General features: G+C 43.8%; 1 protein-coding gene across 1 annotated transcript in view; it reads left to right on the top strand.

Moving 5' to 3' along the window:
* Pcp4l1 (Purkinje cell protein 4 like 1) overlaps positions 1-17,307 on the top strand; it is a 43,495-nt gene that overhangs the window by 2,452 nt on the left and 23,736 nt on the right. The gene's annotated exons all lie outside the window — the stretch shown is intronic.

The raw sequence follows: 17,307 nt of genomic DNA, 5'->3' as shown, positions 1-17,307 counted from the left end.
AAAGAAAGGATACAGAGGTAGTGGGAAAGAAAGGATACAGAGGTAGTGGGAAAGAAAGGATACAGAGGTAGTGGGAAAGAAAGGATACAGAGGTAGTGGGAAAGAAAGGATACAGAGGTAGTGGGAAAGAAAGGATACAGAGGAAGTGGGAAAGAAAGGATACAGAGGAAGTGGGAAAGAAAGGATACAGAGGTAGTGGGAAAGAAAGGATACAGAGGTAGTGGGAAAGAAAGGATACAGAGGTAGTGGGAAAGAAAGGATACAGAGGTAGTGGGAAAGAAAGGATACAGAGGTAGTGGGAAAGAAAGGATACAGAGGTAGTGGGAAAGAAAGGATACAGAGGAAGTGGGAAAGAAAGGATACAGAGGTAGTGGGAAAGAAAGGATACAGAGGTAGTGGGAAAGAAAGGATACAGAGGTAGTGGGAAAGAAAGGATACAGAGGTAGTGGGAAAGAAAGGATACAGAGGAAGTGGGAAAGAAAGGATACAGAGGTAGTGGGAAAGAAAGGATACAGAGGAAGTGGACCCGTTTAGAAAAGTTCTTTGGAGCAACTCTTGTCTGTGTTGCCTGAAAATCAGCAGTACAGTTCACAGATTAGCAGCAGCAGCTCAAACCACTCACAAACACCCCAGGGATCTACCAGCAATTCAGTTCGGTAGAGTCTGGATAGCAACAGCAGTGACAGGACCTAGCAGAGACAGCCAGGCCTCAGCCTTGGCTCAAGTCAGCAGAAGTTCTCCAGTGTGCCTCTCTCAGGGAAGCAAAGATCAACGAAGATGCAAGACCCACAAGCGTTGCACAGCTAGCTGTACCAGCAAGCCAAACTCTATCTCCATCACTCCATGAGTCCTATTGGTACCCTCCAAACATCACATGTCCTCTATGTGCCTTGTCTCAGCATGTGTTTTGCCTCAGCATGTGCATCCAATCAGCCCCAGTCCACGGAGTCTGGACAAATGCAGCTGAACTATGCAATGTAGGCGGACCAATACATATGCATCGTTAGCAAAGAATCCATCATGTATCCTTTCACGTGTTTGCTTTAGCAGGACATCCTCTCTCCTGTGTCTGCTTCAGTGAAACACTCCTTCATGAGTCTGCCTTAGTCTTTCACACCTGTGTCCACTTCAGGAAAACACTCCGTCAGGTATTTGTCCCAGCAAAACACCATCCCACACAACTGACTCTCCAAAGAACTTTCCACTACACTGATAGTCCTTGGTTCCCTCTGTAACTATGGCCTTCATCATCTGCGATGCTCTCACCTTCTAACCTCCCACAACAGCCAATCAGTAAGCTTGGAGCACTCAGTAGCTTTTCTAGCCCAAAGCCCCCACATCTTTCTTCATTCCTCTCTCTAACATGGCCAGGCCATTCACAGCAATACCCTACTTCTGGTACCAATCGTGTTCTAGTTTGCTTTCTATTGTGATAAACATCACATGTCTGCTCTCAAGACAGCTTCCAGAAAGACATCATGTGACACAACTGAGTTGCTAAAGAAACCGAAATTTTCACTTCATGCTATCTCAAAACAAAAGATCTTCCTCTTCCTCCTCCTCCTTTCTCCTCCACTTCCTCTTTCTCCTCCACTTCCTCTTTCTCCTCCACTTCCTCTTTCTCCTCCTCTTTCTCCTCCACTTCCTCTTTCTCCTCCACTTCCTCTTTCTCCTCCTCTTTCTCCTCCACTTCCTCTTCTTCCTCCTCTTCCTCTTCTTCCTCTTCTTCCTCCTCCTCCTCCTCTTCCTCCACTTCCTCCTCCTCCTTCTTTTTGAGACAGGGTTTCTCTGTATAGCCCTGGCTGTCCTGGAACTCACTCTGTAGACCAGGCTGGCCTAAACTCAGAAATCCACCTGCCTCTGCCTCTCAAGTGCTGGGATTAAAGGTGTGTGCCACCACTGCCTGGTTATCAACTTCTAATAAATAACCAGAAGTAGGTATCCTCATAGCTTGCCCAATGCTCCATCACCCTGAAGAGTGTTTTTGAATATATGTTTACATTCAAACAGCTACAACCACAAAAAATAATTTCCAAAGTATTTAGATGTTCCGGAGATAGGAATTGCATTAGATAAATCTATGTTGGGTAAATCTGATCTCTCATAAACTGGAAAAAACTCAAAGATTTGGTTTTCCTAGGTAGAAAGAAGCTCTTTTACTGCGGGTCTCTCTGAGAATTTGCTAATTCTTCATTGAATAATCTTTCCACCTAGAAACAAATATTTCTTTTGCTTTCTTTCCATTTTTAAAAAGAATTTTAAAATATAAATATATGCATATGTATGCGTTTGTGTTAATGTATTCCATATTTGTGCCTGCTGAGGTCAGAAGAGGATGCCAGGAATCAGACTTGGATCCTCCTCCAAGAAAAGGAAGTTCTCTTAGCCAGGGAGCCATCCCTCCACATCCCCTTTCTTCCTTTTCCTCCTCTTCCTTAAATTATTTGTATTTTATGTTTATAATAGTGTTTTGCCTGAATATGTCTCCGTGTAGTGTGTGTGTGTGTGTGTGTGTGTGTGTGAGAGAGAGAGAGAGAGAGAGAGAGAGAGAGAGAGAGAGAGAGAGAGAGAGAGTTTAGCCTATAGAAGCCAGAAAAGTTTATTGGATCCCCCTAGAACTGGAGCTACACATGGTTATGAGTTGCCATGTGGCTGCTAGAAACTGAACTTGGGGCCTTTGGAAGGCTGTGTTCTCAACTGCTGAGCGATCTCCCCAGCACACCCTTCTACCCTTCTTCTTTTGTTTTTTATTCTGTGTTGTTGTTCTTTTGTTTGTTTTTCTGTGTGGCCCTGGCTACCCTAGAACTCACTTTGTAGACCAGGCTGGCTTTGAACTCAGAGAACCACTTGCCTTTGCCTTTCAAGTACTGATGTGACAAAGTGATGATCTTTTCCATTTCCTTCTTGGACAAGTGGCAACTGAGTTTATTTTTATTTTTTTAAAGAGAATGAAGAATTAGCCAGGAGAAAATTAAAAAAAAAAATCTAAGTAGACATTGCAACATTCAAGAAGCCAGAAACAGGAAGGCAGATATGGTAGAGCGATGAATAGGACTCTCGCTGTAGCAGAAAACTTTCACTTAGGGTGAAAAGAACCAGGGCTAGAGAGATGAGATATGGGGCTGAGGCTTGGCAGGGCCATATGCAGACGCCTCATGTGTCAGACTAAGTAGTTTGAATCCATTGGGGAACTTTATTTATTTATTCATTTGCAATATAGGTCTCAGAGCTCACTATGTAGCTTTGGCTGGAATTCTTGCGATTTTGCCCAGTGCTGGGATCGTAGGACTATAGCACCACACCAGTTTTCTTGGAGAACTTTAGGTGGTAAACTGGAGACTGGAGAGATGGCACTGGATTGCAGGGGCTTGCTGCCAAGCCTGATGACCAGAGTTCAACCCAGGGACCCACGTGACGAAAGGAAAGAACCAACTTCTGCTGGTTGTCTTCTGACCCCTATGCAGGTGCTGCAGGGAACATGCATACACACAGATAAGCACATGTAAGAGAAAGTAAAGGTGGGCTGGAAAATGATGTGGCTGGATCTGTCTGCATCCCGAGTAGCTCACTTGGTAGCTGGTTGGAAGGTAAATGTGAAGATGGAGGGGTGGGAGCAGAAAGCCAGCTATTGCTATAATGCAGGTGACAGATTAAGCCTGCTCTAGAATGGTAGTGGGACATTTAGGAAGAGGGAGTGTTGAGAACTACACAGGAAGTGAAATCACTGGGTGGAAGAGATTGGAGGATGGCAGTACCGAGGGGGAAGAGAGGCTACTGAAGGAGGACTAATGTCCTACACTTGGTTCCTGATCCTCCCCGACAGGGCTGCATTTCAGTAACACGTTATCAAGTGTCTGCTCGGGGGTTAGACTCTGAGGAGGAGGAACAAAAGAGAAAGAGAGAGAGGTCTTATTACAAAGGAATTTAATTATGGAGCTGTTCTAGCTTCTTTTTGTTGCTGTGGTAAAATACCCTGGTAGGAAGCAGCAGAACAGGTTCCAATTCATCATTTCAGGGAAGGCAAGACAAGAACTCAAGCAACCAAGTGGTCACAGCGCATCCACCCTGGCTTCCCTTAACAACAGAGTAAATCTCTTCTTTCCCTCCTCAGGCTCCTTCCTTCCTTCCTTCCTTCCTTCCTTCCTTCCTTCCTTCCTTCCTTCCTTCCTTCCTTCCTTCCTTCCTTCCTTCCTCTCTCTCTTTCTCCCTCCCTCCCTCCCTCCCTCCCTCCCTCCCTCCCTTCCTCCCTCCCTCCCTCTTTCCCTCTCTCTCTCTCTCTCTCTCTCTCTCTCTCTCTCTCTCTCTTTCTTTCTTTCTTTCTTTCTTTCTCTTTTTTAAACCAGGAAATAGAAACTCTAAAAGCTGGGCATTCACTACCACTCAGGAGTCCCAGCACTCAGGTGGATCTCTGTGAGTTCAAGGCCAGCCTGTTTTACATAGTGAGTTCCAAGACAACCAGAGCTATGCAGAGACTCTGTCAAATCAATCAATCAATCAATCCCTAACTCAGAATTTAAGCTCCAGTTCTGACCCTAACTCTTGCTAGCTAAATTACTGGTATTGCCCTTTTCTTGATTGTTTGACATAGCTGAGACCCAGTTCAATGGACTGTAGGAATCAGATATTGTCATCCTGAACTCATTACAGAATCTAGGTTGTCACATGTGGTGGTTTGAACAGGAATGGCCTCCATAGACTCATCTATTTAGATGTGAGGTCACTAGTGAGTGGCACTACTTGAGAGGGATTAGGAGGTGTGGTCTTGTTGAAGGAAGTGAGTCACTGGGGGTAGGCTCTGAGGTTTCACACACTCAAGCCAGGCCTAATGGCTCTCTCTTCCTGCTGCCTGCAGATCTGATGTAGAACTCTCAAGCTACTTCTCCTGCATCATGTCTGCCTGTGTGTTACCATGGTTCCCTGCCATGCTGATAATGGACTAAACCTCTGAAACTGTAAGCCAGCCCCAGTTAAATGCTTTTCTTTATCAGCATTGCCATGGTCATGGTATAGCAGGACTTTCATAACCCTCCAGCTATATAAATGATGACAGAGTATTTTTTTGTTTGTTTGTTTGTTTGAGACAGGGTTTCTCTGTGTAGCCCTGGCTGTCCTGGCACTCACTTTGTAGACCAGGCTGGCCTCGAACTCAGAAATCCACCTGCCTCTGCCTCCCGAGTGCTGGGATTAAAGGTGTGCGCCACCACGCCCGGCTGACAGAGTATTTTTAATATTTTAACGGTGAGGCCTTTTAGCTAGGGCAGTCTCTCAGCCAGATATCTAAAGTTAATGTGACTAACTAGCCTACAACTCACACACATGGCTATCTCTGAACCTTTCTGCTCCATTGCATCCATTGCAGTCTGTCCTATCCCTTAGAGTCTGATGGTGACTTTCCTGCTTCTAATTTATTCTCCCAGAGACCCCTTCTCCATCCAAAGATTCTGCCCTCCACTTCCTGCCTATACGTTGTCTGTCTGTCAGCTCTTTATTAAAGCCAATCAGCAAATAAGGAAGGATGAAAATTTACAAAATCTGAGGCCGGTGATGGACCATAGGAATTATTATACCAAGATCCAGCTAGTAGCGCTTAGCTCCCTGTGGGTACAGTAATCAACAATTGACAATACAGGGACACCTTCACACAATGTATCCTAACAATCATGGTATCTCTTCACAGCAATAGAGCACTGATTAAGACAGCATTGGATGCTTATTGGTAGAGCAGATAGAGGGAACACATTTGAGTCTGGAGCTGTTCATTCACTGGGGTCTAGGAATTATACTGAGCCTTGTTCTTAGAGAGACCTACTTTGAACTTCTGCTGTTGCTGCTGTTACTGCTGTTTGGGACAGAGTCCCATGTAGACTCAACTTGTCTGGAATTTGTTATGTGGTCAGGGCTGGCACTGAACTCCCCGATCCTGCTGCCTCTGCTTCCTGTGTGCTGAGATTGCAGACATGTAGCACCACACCTAGTATATCTTACACTTCTTTGACACAGTGGTGCCTTGGAAACAGAGCTCTCTGAGCTTACTTTTCTATGTACAGAGCAACTTCCCAGCCTTAGGGTCTCTTCTGTGGAACATCAAGAATGGAATCTTCTGCAATGGTCCCTGGTATCCATAGAAAACAGGCTTTCAATTAATTGATATATCACTCTCTCCCAACACCTCCGGCCAGGATCAGAAAACACCTGTGCCGTCTGAGACCTGATCATTAAGTTTTCTGAATTCTTATTCCTTTTCACTGGGATCATAGAACCATCAGACAGCTTCATTGTAAAGAATGAGGTAGTAGATGTAAAATTCTTTACATAGTGCTTAAAACATGGGAGAGGTCTATATGTGTTCACGCCCTCACTGTCTTCCACCTTTGCTCTTTCATTCTCACCCTCTCCCAGATGCTGAGCTGGAAGATGGAGTCACCTGGCCTCTTTTCTCTCCCTAAAATTAGCTAGAAGTCATGATTTGTCATTGCTGTCCCCTGACCTCTAAATGCCCACTGCCTGTGAGCTGAGTTCAGGCCGTCATCATTTTTCACCCATCCTGGCGGTAGCCTGCTGAATTATTCTCCGTGTTCCCAGCCTCATCTCCTAACCCATCCTCCATGGTTGCTATTTCTAAAATGCTAATTTGATCATGTCTCTCCCCTGCTTAATATTCTTCATTTGCTTTCCATCACCTTCAGGGGGAAAAAAAATCCAATCTCGTTAGCATGTTACACAAAGTTCTTCGTGATCTGGTCATTATTTATCACGCTGGCCTCTTCTATCCTGTCCTGACTGAGTACATCACACTTGGCAACAGACGCTCAGACACTTAGAGTGCCCTGGACAGGCTGTGCTCACTTTCCTCTGACACTCACCCTGTTGTTCCACTCAGTTGCAGGGACCTCACTTACCCCCGACCCCATCCCTGCCACTTCCAGACTCTCTTCCATTGGTCCTCTTGATCCTGCAACCTTGAGAATAGCAGATCGCCTCTAGGAGTCTGTAAGTTATTTCTGCATACAAAGTTGTAAAAGCCCTAATGGAAGAACAATTGTATGCTCTGACTATTAATGAAGTGTAAGTTGCTGGCTTAAAGAACAGCTGTTTTTTAAAGTAGAGTTTCTTTAAATTTTTTTTCTTTAAATTTTTAAAAAAATATTGCTCTGTGTGTGTGTGTGTGCCTGTGTGTGAGAGCTCATGTAAGAGGAGATCAGAAAGGTGTCAGATCCCCTGGAGCTGCAGTTACAGGCAGTTGGGAACGGCCTGATGTGGGTACTGGTTATCAAACTGTGCTTCTCTGCAAGGATAGTGTGTGCTCTGAGCCCCTAAGCCATCTCTCCAGCACAAGGATTGCCTTTTCTTGTTTCCTTTCTTTCCTCTTCACTTTAAAAGTCTATTTTATGTGCATGGGTGTCTTTCCTGCATGGATGTCTGTCTGTACACCACTAACATGCCCGATACCTATGGAGGTGAGAAGAGGGCGTTGTGTCCTGTAGAACAACAGTTGCAGTTGGGTGCGAACTGCCAGGCTGGTGCTGGAGATCAAACCCAGGTCTTCTGGGAGAGCATTTAAGTGCTTGTAACCACTGAGCCATCTCTCCAGCCCCCTTTCCTTTCCCTTTTGAGATTTCTCACTACACAGCTGAGTACTGTCCTTACAAACATTCATGAACCACCAAGCCAGACTACAGTCGGCAGCTTTTATCTATCTATCTATCTATCTATCTATCTATCTATCTATCTATCTATCTATTTGATCCAAAGAGCCTTTTTGTTTGTTGTTGTTTGCTTGTTTGTTGGGTTGGTTTTGTTTTTTTTGAGCTGGTGTCTTGCTCTGTAGTCCAGACCACAAAACAAGCAATCCCTGTGCTGGAGAGGTGGCTGAGGGGTTAAGAACATTTACTGTCCTTGCAGAGAACCAGAGTCAGATTCCCAAAGCCCACATCTGGCAGCTCCTGGGGCTTTGATCACAAACTCAGGGCCATCTTCTTGCCTCAGCCTCCCAAATGCTAGGATTAGAAACATGAACCATGATGCCTGGGTGGGATGCACAGAGTCTTAAGTACTCTTAGCACATGTAATAAATGTTCACGGGCTGAAAAACCTGCCAGGGATATGAATGAAAATGTCACGCCAAGGGCCGACGAGATGGCTCAGTAGTGAAAGAGCACTTCTTATTCTTTTTTTTTTTAAAGATTTATTTATTTATTATTATAAGTACACTGTAGCTGTCTTCAGACACACCAGAAAAGGGCATCAGATTTCATTACGGATGGTTGTGAGCCACCATGTGGGTGCTGGGATTTGAACTCTGGACATTCAGAAGAACAGTTGGGTGTTCTTACCCACTGAGCCATCTCACCAGCCCGTACTTCTTATTCTTGTAGAGGTTCTAGGTTTGGTTCCCAACACCTACATAGTGGCTGGCATCCACCTGTAACTCCAATTTCAGAGGACCCAATGCCCCTCTCTGACATCAGGGGGTCCTAGGCAACACAGGGTGGCACATATACATAAATGAAGAAAAAACACTGATACACATAAATGATAGAAAATAAAATATAGTCTCTTTCAAAACAATCTTTCCATGTGATATCAGGTACAACTGTGTGTATCATTCATTCATTCATTCATTCAGTATTGGTGAATGCCCTCATTCTTCTATAAATGTTTAATGGGTATCTTGTCTGTGTGAGGCACTTGGCGTTATTGGAAGTCCCAAGGTGTCACCTGGAAGCGTTCCTATTTTCCTTTTAGCGGCTGTCTTTCAGGCCTGATTATTCTTTGTTGTTCCGACGCTCCGGCCAGATGCCCATTAGTCTCTCTGGCTCATTCCAACTCCGTTCTGACTTCTGAACTGTTGCTACATCTGTTCCTACCTTCCGTGTTTGTCTTTGATCTTGGCTGACCTCACCCTGTTATCCAATGACCCAACTTTCCAGTCTGGACCTGCTCTGTTCTGTTTGACCTTCCAGGGACTGGCACAAACAGGAAGGGAGGCTTTCATTTGAAATCTTTAACCTGATTTTAGTCTTTTCTCTCTTTCCTTCTCTCTCTCTTTCAATTCATCAATGATCTCTTATAGTCTCCTGAATTCAGTGAGCTTTCTCTTATGCTTTTCTTATCAATATCTTTACTGCTTTTGAACCTCTGATATTGCATTCTCTTCTGTGACACTTTTCTTCTCTAACCTCTATGCTATTATTCTTTCTCCGTGCACCCTGTCCCCCAGGGCTGGGGATTAAACTACCAGAGAAGCCCTGTCCCAGAGCCATACCTCCAGCCCCGCCTCTCCGTGTTCTAACAGCTCTGTTTAGTTCCTCCTTCAAAGATAGTTCTTTTCCCAAGACTCTGGGAGCAGCTGAGTATTCTCCACCTGGGTCCAGCCTCAACTTTGCTTCCCTTCATCTTTGATGTTCTTCCTTAATAATTCATCTATTCACAAGGTAGCAGATAGGAATAAAAAATATCTAACTTTAACATAAAAGTTTGCAAAGTACCTTTATACGCTTTATTTTACTTATTCATATCTTAGCATGTGACCATCTCCAAAACCTATAACTAGTGCCACAGACTCTTGATGTTTGTTTTGGAGACAGAGTCTCACTCCGGATCTTTGTCTGGTTTGGAGCTTGATATGTTCCCTAGGTTGGCCTTGAATTTGTAAAGATCTGTTTACCTCAGCTTCCTGAGGGCTGAGGGCTGAGATTAGAGGTTCATACAGCCACACTTGGCTTTTAACCTTTAAAATATTGCTATTCTTTTTTTTTTTTTTTTCTGAGACAGGGTTTTTCTATATAGCCCTGGCTGTCCTGGAACTCACTTTGTAGACCAGGCTGGCCCCGAACTCAGAAATCCGCCTGCCTCTGCCTCCCGAGTGCTGGGATTAAAGGCGTGCGCCACCACACTCGGCAAAATATTGCTATTCTTAATAGTCATTTCTGGTGTTTTCTCAAGTTAAACTCCCCCACTCCCCCACCCCAACCCCCAGAGACAAGGTCTCACTATGTAGCTGAGTCTGATCTTGAACTCTCAGGGCTTTGCCCACCTATGCCTCCTAAATGCTGGGGTCAAAGGCCCCCAGCAAATTGAATTTCCTTTTATTACTTTTACTGGACTCTACCCTTGCCCAGACTTCTACCATAGCACTGTACCTGGTCTTTGTCTACCTTGAGGGTTCTTTTTTCTTCCATCCTTCTCCACCCCTTTTCTTCCACCCTTTGAACCCCCTAACACTAGGTAGGAGAGAAAAAGGGATAGAGGGGATATCCCTGAATTAAGTTAATAAAGTCGATAAAGTCATGGGTCAGAACGGGGTAAACTACTGCCCCGATTAAGGGTGTCAAGTTCCTTGGAGCCAGTTTGATCTTCACGGTCAGGATATCTAGTTTCTTCTTGTTGCTGTTTCTTCTTTGCACATGACTACTTAACAAACTGCCACCAACAATGACCAACAACAGCCAACAGTAGCCAATAATAGTCAACAATAGCCAACTACAGCTAACAATAGCCAAGAAAACAGCCAACAACAACCAAACAACAGCCTACCACCTCGCCCTCTGCCCTAACATTTATATACCCTCTGAGAAGTCCCCAGAGTCCCATAGTCATACAGTCACAGAAACTCCCTGCAGCTGGCAAAACCATGCTCCTGTTAGAGCATGAGGCAAATCATAGCCAGCTGAAGTAGATATATCCCACAGCTGGTACTAAAACAGAAACGTAGTCTTATTAATATCTTAGTATTAAAAAAAAACAGAACTCCAAATTTCTCATTATACTGCACTTATAACAATATGCCTTTCTAGTGCATGCTGCTGTGTTTCCTATTAGGCTACAAGGGCTACATTGCTGCATAGGGATTGCTGTTGTTTGTTTCTTTGTTTTTAAGACAGGGTTTCTCTGTGTAGCCCTGAACTCACTCTGTAGACCAGGCTGGCCCTGGAACTGAGAGATCTGCCTGCCTCTGCCTCCCAAGTGCTGGGATTAAAGGTGTGCACCACTATTGCCAGGTGGAATTTTGGTTTTTGAGAAAAGGTGTTGGGGGCTGGAGAGATGACTCAGAGGTTAAGAGCACTGACTGTTCTTCCAAAGGTCCTGAGTTCAATTCCCAGCAACCACATGGTGGCTCACAACCATCCATAATGAGATCTGACACCCTCTTCTGGAGTGTCTGAAGACAGTTACAGTGTACTTACATAAACTCTTTCTTTTTTTAAAGGTGTCTAGCCCACATTGGCTTGAGACTCACAGTTCTTGTACCTCCACCTCTCCATTGCTGGAAGCACAGGCATGCACCCCTTCTTGGCCTGTTGTCTTTCTTGATGCTGTCCTTTTTCTCCCTGAACTGTCACCTAGGCCCTTACACTGTTGACAACTGCAGTGCTCTTACCATGGCCTTCTTGCTGTTAATGTTTTTCTTGTAAAAGCAATCCTACTTCCTCCGCAGAAATAATCTAGAAATGGTATTTTGTTGCGGCCTGCCCGCAGTCCACAACACGAACGGTTCAACTGAGAATGGCAGTTCAGGCTGAAAAGAGAGGAATCTAGACGGGGTGGAAGGAACAATGGAGCCAAGACAACAAGTTCTGATCAAGGCTCAATTTTACTATTTTCAGACACTCAGTTATAAAGGAAGGGGGAGGGAACCCAACTTCCCGCCAAGTAACTCAGGGTCCAGTAGCAGGACGAACACGTGTGTGCCTCCAGGCAGCAAAGGCAGGTTCCAGCAGTAGGTAGGCGTGACAGGACGAATGAGCCGGTAGCTCCACCCTTGAGCAAGCAGGTTCCAGGCTGGGGGAAGGGAGGCCACAGTATTTGTTTGCTTATTTTACTTAATATTGTCATGTGTATGATGGAGGGAACTCATGCCATGAAACATGCATGGGGGTCAGAGGGCAACGTTGTGGGGTCAGTTCTCTCCTTCCACCATTTTATAGGTTTCAGGGAGTGAACTCAGGTCATCTGGCTTATGTGGCAAGCACTTCTGGCTTCTGAGCTATTTTCTCAGCCATAACAGTTGAATTTGTATAGGGGCTAAGTTTGAAAACTTCCTCTGATAGTCAAGACCCTCCAATATATCTTTAACTGTATTTTTCCATATCTTCTTTAATTGTATTTTTCTTGTTATTACCCAGATTTCCTCCTTCCACTTGTCTATATTCCTTACTGTTTTTGAACCTCTTCCTTTAAGACTCAACTTCAATCTTACCTTCCCCAGGAAGCTTTTGACTCTTTTGGTCCTAACTAATATCTTTCTTTTACATATTACTCTTTATCATTATGTGACTAACTATTATAGCATATTTAGACGTATTTATATTATCATGATATATTATTGTATAAATATAATATCATATATTATCATCTGTGTCAGGGATTGGCAGTTATGATTTATGAGCCAAATATAGCTTCCTACAGATAAGAATGGTTTTACTGGGGCTGTAGAGATGGCTCAGGAGTTAAGAGCCTGGGCAGCTCTTCAGAGGAGCTTAGTCTCAGTATCCACACCAGGGTGGCTTACAACTACTTGTAACTCCAGTTCCGAAGCAATTCAGTAACCTCTCTGGTCTCCAGGAACACCTGCACTTACATGTACAGTGTTCCCTCCCCAGGAGCACACACACACATAATTAAATGTACAATAAATCAGGGGCTCAGCAATTAAGAACACTGGCTGTTCTTTCAGAGGACCCAAGTTCAATTCCTAGCACTCACATGGTGACTCATAACTGTCTATAACTCCAATCTTGGGGGATCCAATGCCCGCCTCTGGCTTCTGTGGGTACCGGGCACACATATGGTACACAGATATACATACACATATGCACATAAAACAAAAATAAAAATAATTTAAAAAACAAAATAGAATAAATCAGAGTTAGAGGCTTAGCAGGATAGTTAAGAACACGTACTACACTGACAGAGGGACCTACATTCAGTTCCCCTGGGGGCTCACAGCACCTGTAACTCTAGCTCCTGGGATCTGACACCCTCTTCTGGCCTCCATGGGCACCAGACACACATACAGTATATGCAGTATATGCAGTATATGTAGGAAAATACTTACTTACATTAAACAAATAATATATTGTTATTTTGTGTTGTTTTCTTTTCCTTTTCTTTCTTTCCTTCCTTCCTTTCTTCCTTCCTTCCTTCCTTTCTTTCTTTCTTTCTTTCTTTCTTTCTTTCTTTCTTTCTTTCTCCCTTTCTTTCTTTGAAAGAAGTTCTCTCTATTATGTAGCTGTGGCTGTCCACTGGTATACTCATTATGTATACCAGGCTGGCATCAAACTCACAGAAAGCCACTTGCCTCTATTGTCCAAGTGTTGGAATTAAAGGGTACGCACCACCATACTCAACAAAAACTAAATTCTAAGAAAATGAAATAATTAAAAAAAACCAGATTCTGCAATTAGATCATTTATTTCCCATCATGTAGTACTATTAGTTTCTTTGGGAATATAACTTATTTTAAAAAAAAAAAAAGAATGTTTTTTACACTGTCTTAGTTAGGGTTTTACTGCTGTGAACAGACACCATGACCAAGGCAACTCTTATAGAAGACAACACTTAATTGGGGCTGGCTTACAGGTTCAAGGGTTCAGTCTGTTTCCATCAAGGTGGGAGTATGGCAGTGTCCAGGCAGACATGGTGCAGGCAGAGCTGAGAGTTCTACATCGTCATCTGAAGGCTGCTAGTGGAAGACTCACTTCCAGGCAGCTAGGATGAGGGTATTAAAACCCAGGTCCACAGTGACACGCCTACTCCAACAAGGTCACACCTCCTAATAGTGCCATTCCCTTGGCCAAACAGATAAAACCACCACATTCCACTCCCTGGCCCCCCATAGGCTTGTTCAAACACACAAGTCTATGGGGGCCATACCTACCACAGAGTAATAAAAAATACATTTAGTCTAACTTCCAAAGCCCCCATAGTCTATAGCAGTCTCAACAATGTTAAAGTCCAAAGTTGAAAGTTTCTTCTGAGATTCATCCAGTCACTTAACTGTAATCCCCAAAGCAAGATAGGAAACCAGCTGGGCAAACTCCAAACTCTGCATCTCTATGTCTGATGCCAAAGCACTCTTTCAGATCTCCAACTTCCTTTTCATCTTTGTTGACTGCAACAAACTTCTTTCTCCTGGGCTGGTTCCACTCCCTGTTAGCAGCTTTCCTCAACAGATAGCCTACAGCTCTGGCATCTTGAACATCTTAGGGTCTCCTAGGTAACGTCAATGTTATAGCTTCTTGTTTTAATGTCTACAATACACACATGATGTTCTTGACTCCTCCAAAGGGCTAGTGTCACTTCTCCAGCTCTGGCCTCTGTAGCACTCTCAGGTTGATCCATTCCACTGCTGCTGCTGCTCTTGGTGATCATCCCATGGTACTAGCATCTCCAATACACTGGGGTCTTCTGCTGCAACTAGGCTTCACCAGTAGCCTCTCATAGGTTCTCTTCATGGTGCCAAGCCTCAGCTCCTTTGCATGACCCCTTCAGTCCTGGGCCATCAACTGCAACTGAGGCTGTACCTTCACCTGTGCCTTCAATGGCCTCTCACAGAGCCAAGCCTCAGCTGCTCTCCATGACCCCTTCATACCCCCAAAACCAGTATCACTGAGGTGATTCTAACACATTATCAAGTCCAGATGCAGCATGAGGTATAACCTTGGCTATCTCTGAAACACAGCTTCTTTGTGCTCTCAGATAACACTTTCCAGAAAATATCACCTCAGTAATGTTGATCTCTTCTTAATCACCACTAATTACTTAGCTCCAGCTAACCAGCATCAATTGTCCCAATAGACCCTTCTATTTTTCACTCTAAATCCAGAGCCACATGGCTGAAGCTGCCGAGTTCTGCAACTTGCAGGGGCTGGAACATGCCCCCCCTTGTTCTATTACTTTATCATTAGCGTTCTGTTTTTCAACTCCTTCACTGCCTAAACTTGACTGTCCTGACTCTTGCTCTATAGATTGACCTTGAATTCAGAGATCTGCATGCCTGTATCCTGGGATTAAAATTGTGTACCACTATGCCTGGATCTAAACTTAGTTAGGTTGTATCTTGCCCCAAGGTCCCACTCCCTTAATCTGTTATCTCCTAGAACCTAGAATTCAGCTCCATTCTCCTTCCTGGTGTCCCTTTAATACCTGAACCATGTATTTTGTATTTTTCCTTTCCCAGCTTGCTCCTTTTCATTAAAATGCTCTTCATAAGAGTGAACTTTAGTAACCACACAACAGAATTTATACCAGGCTGTTTTGAGACTTCTTTTTTCAAAGCAATTAATCTAAATCTTTTCACCTTGGCCTCAGGCAGACTCTTCAGCCAATGGCAAAAAGCAGCTACATTCTTCACCAAAATATTGCAAAAACAGTTTCTATGCCATATACTGAAATTCTTCTCTTGGACCAGGTCTGCACCATTCAACTCACTCTCAGCATCAAAGTCTTCCATATTCCTACTAGGATAGCCCATTAAGACCCACTTGAAGAATTCCACTGCTTTCCAAATCCAAAGTCCCCAAATCCACGTTCTTCCAAACAAAAGCATGGTCAGGCCTATCACAGCAATTCCCCAGTCTTTGGTACCAACTTCTTTCTTAGTTAGGGCTTTACTGCTGTGAACAGACACCATGACCAAGACAACTCTTTTTTTTTTTTTTAATTTATTTATTGTATGTACATGAGTACATTGTAGCTGTCTTCAAACACCAGAAGAGGGCATCAGAACCACTAGAGATGGTTGTGAGCCACCATGTGGCTGCTGGGAATTTAACTCAGGACCTCTGGAAGAGCAGACAGTGCTCTTAACCACTGAGCCATTTCTCCAGCCCCACCAAGACAACTCTTAAAAGGACATTTAATTGGAGCTGGCTTACAGGTTCAGAGGTTCAGTCTGTTTTCATCAAGGTGGAAGCATGACAGCATCCAGGCAGGCATGGTACAGGAGGAGCTGAGAGTTCATAGTTTGAAGACCACTAGAGGAAGACTCACTTCCAGGCAGCTAGGATGAGGACCTTAAAGGCCCATAGTGACATGCCTATTCCAACAAGGCTACCTCTCCCTGGGCCAAGCATATACAGACCATCATATACACTAAAATTTATTTACTATATGTATGAGTATATGCCATATGCCCATGTTTGTACAGGTGCACTTCAGTGGTCACAAATACATTTATATCAGATGGAGCCATAGCTGTTTGTTGACATAATTATTTGTGCCTGTATTCAAGTGCAGTAGGAAATGGCTCAGCAAAGAGTACATCGATCCTACAAAGAAAAAACATTTATTATTTGATTGTTACCTGGAAAGCTAGCTGATCCCTAACCTAGAGGGCGAATTCTCATTATCATCTCAAACTCGTTTCATAGCAGCAAGAATTAAGGTTTGTTTCACTAAGGACAACCTTTTCTTTTTCTTTCTTTTTTTTTTTTCGGGTTTTCTTTCTTTTCTTTTTTTTAAGATTTATTTATTATATGTAAGTACACTGTAGCTGTCTTCAGACACTCCAGAAGAGGGAATCAGATCTCATTACAGATGGTTTTGAGCCACCATGTGGTTGCTGGGATTTGAACTCCAGACCTTTGGAAGAGCAGTCGGGTGCTCTTACCCACTGAGCCATCTCACCAGCCCAGGACAACCTTTTCAATGCTAATTAATTGTTCATTAGAAAGATTCCAGAGGAGTAGGCTGCACAGAGTGAGTAGGAGCTAGCCTCGTTAGAACTTTAGTAACGGAGGCAACCAGATTCCTATTAGAAACAGAATCACAGGGTCTCAGATGGATCTCCCCCCCCCCCCCCCGTCTTCCTAATTTCTAACCCAACAGAGGAAATGTATAAACACAAAGAGTCAAGTTAGAATATATCTGTGAAAGCTGAAAGTATCCGGGTTTGACTGACTGAAGCTGTAAGAGATTTTTACGAAGTCAACAAGAACTGTAGGCTTGAAAATTTAAAGAATTTCCTTAGATGAAGACTAGATAGATAAACAGAACTACATTTAACTAAAGTTATCAAAAAGTCTGTGTGATTACCTGTGTTCTGTTTATTTTCTTTTTTCTTAAACGATATATACCATGTGAGGTTGAGCTAAGGCTCAAGAGCCTTAGCTGTTCTTCAAGAGGACCAGAGTTCAGTTTCTTCAGCTACTACTTACTACTTCTCTTTCCTTTACCGGTTCCCTACTTCGTTTTCTGTCTTCTCATCCCCCCATGGTCTCCCCCCTCCTTCCCGCTCTCTCCGTCTTACCCTAGTTTGGAAATGCAGCAGATTTCTGAGCCTGCCACCACTGGGTTCAAGGAGCT

The sequence above is a fragment of the Mus caroli genome, unplaced genomic scaffold (genome assembly GCF_978045245.1).
Source record: "Mus caroli unplaced genomic scaffold, Mus_caroli_1 scaffold_1, whole genome shotgun sequence".
Taxonomy (NCBI): Eukaryota; Metazoa; Chordata; class Mammalia; order Rodentia; family Muridae; genus Mus; species Mus caroli.
Note: the sequence above shows the minus strand (reverse complement) of the source record. Positions and strands in the feature narration are given on the sequence as shown.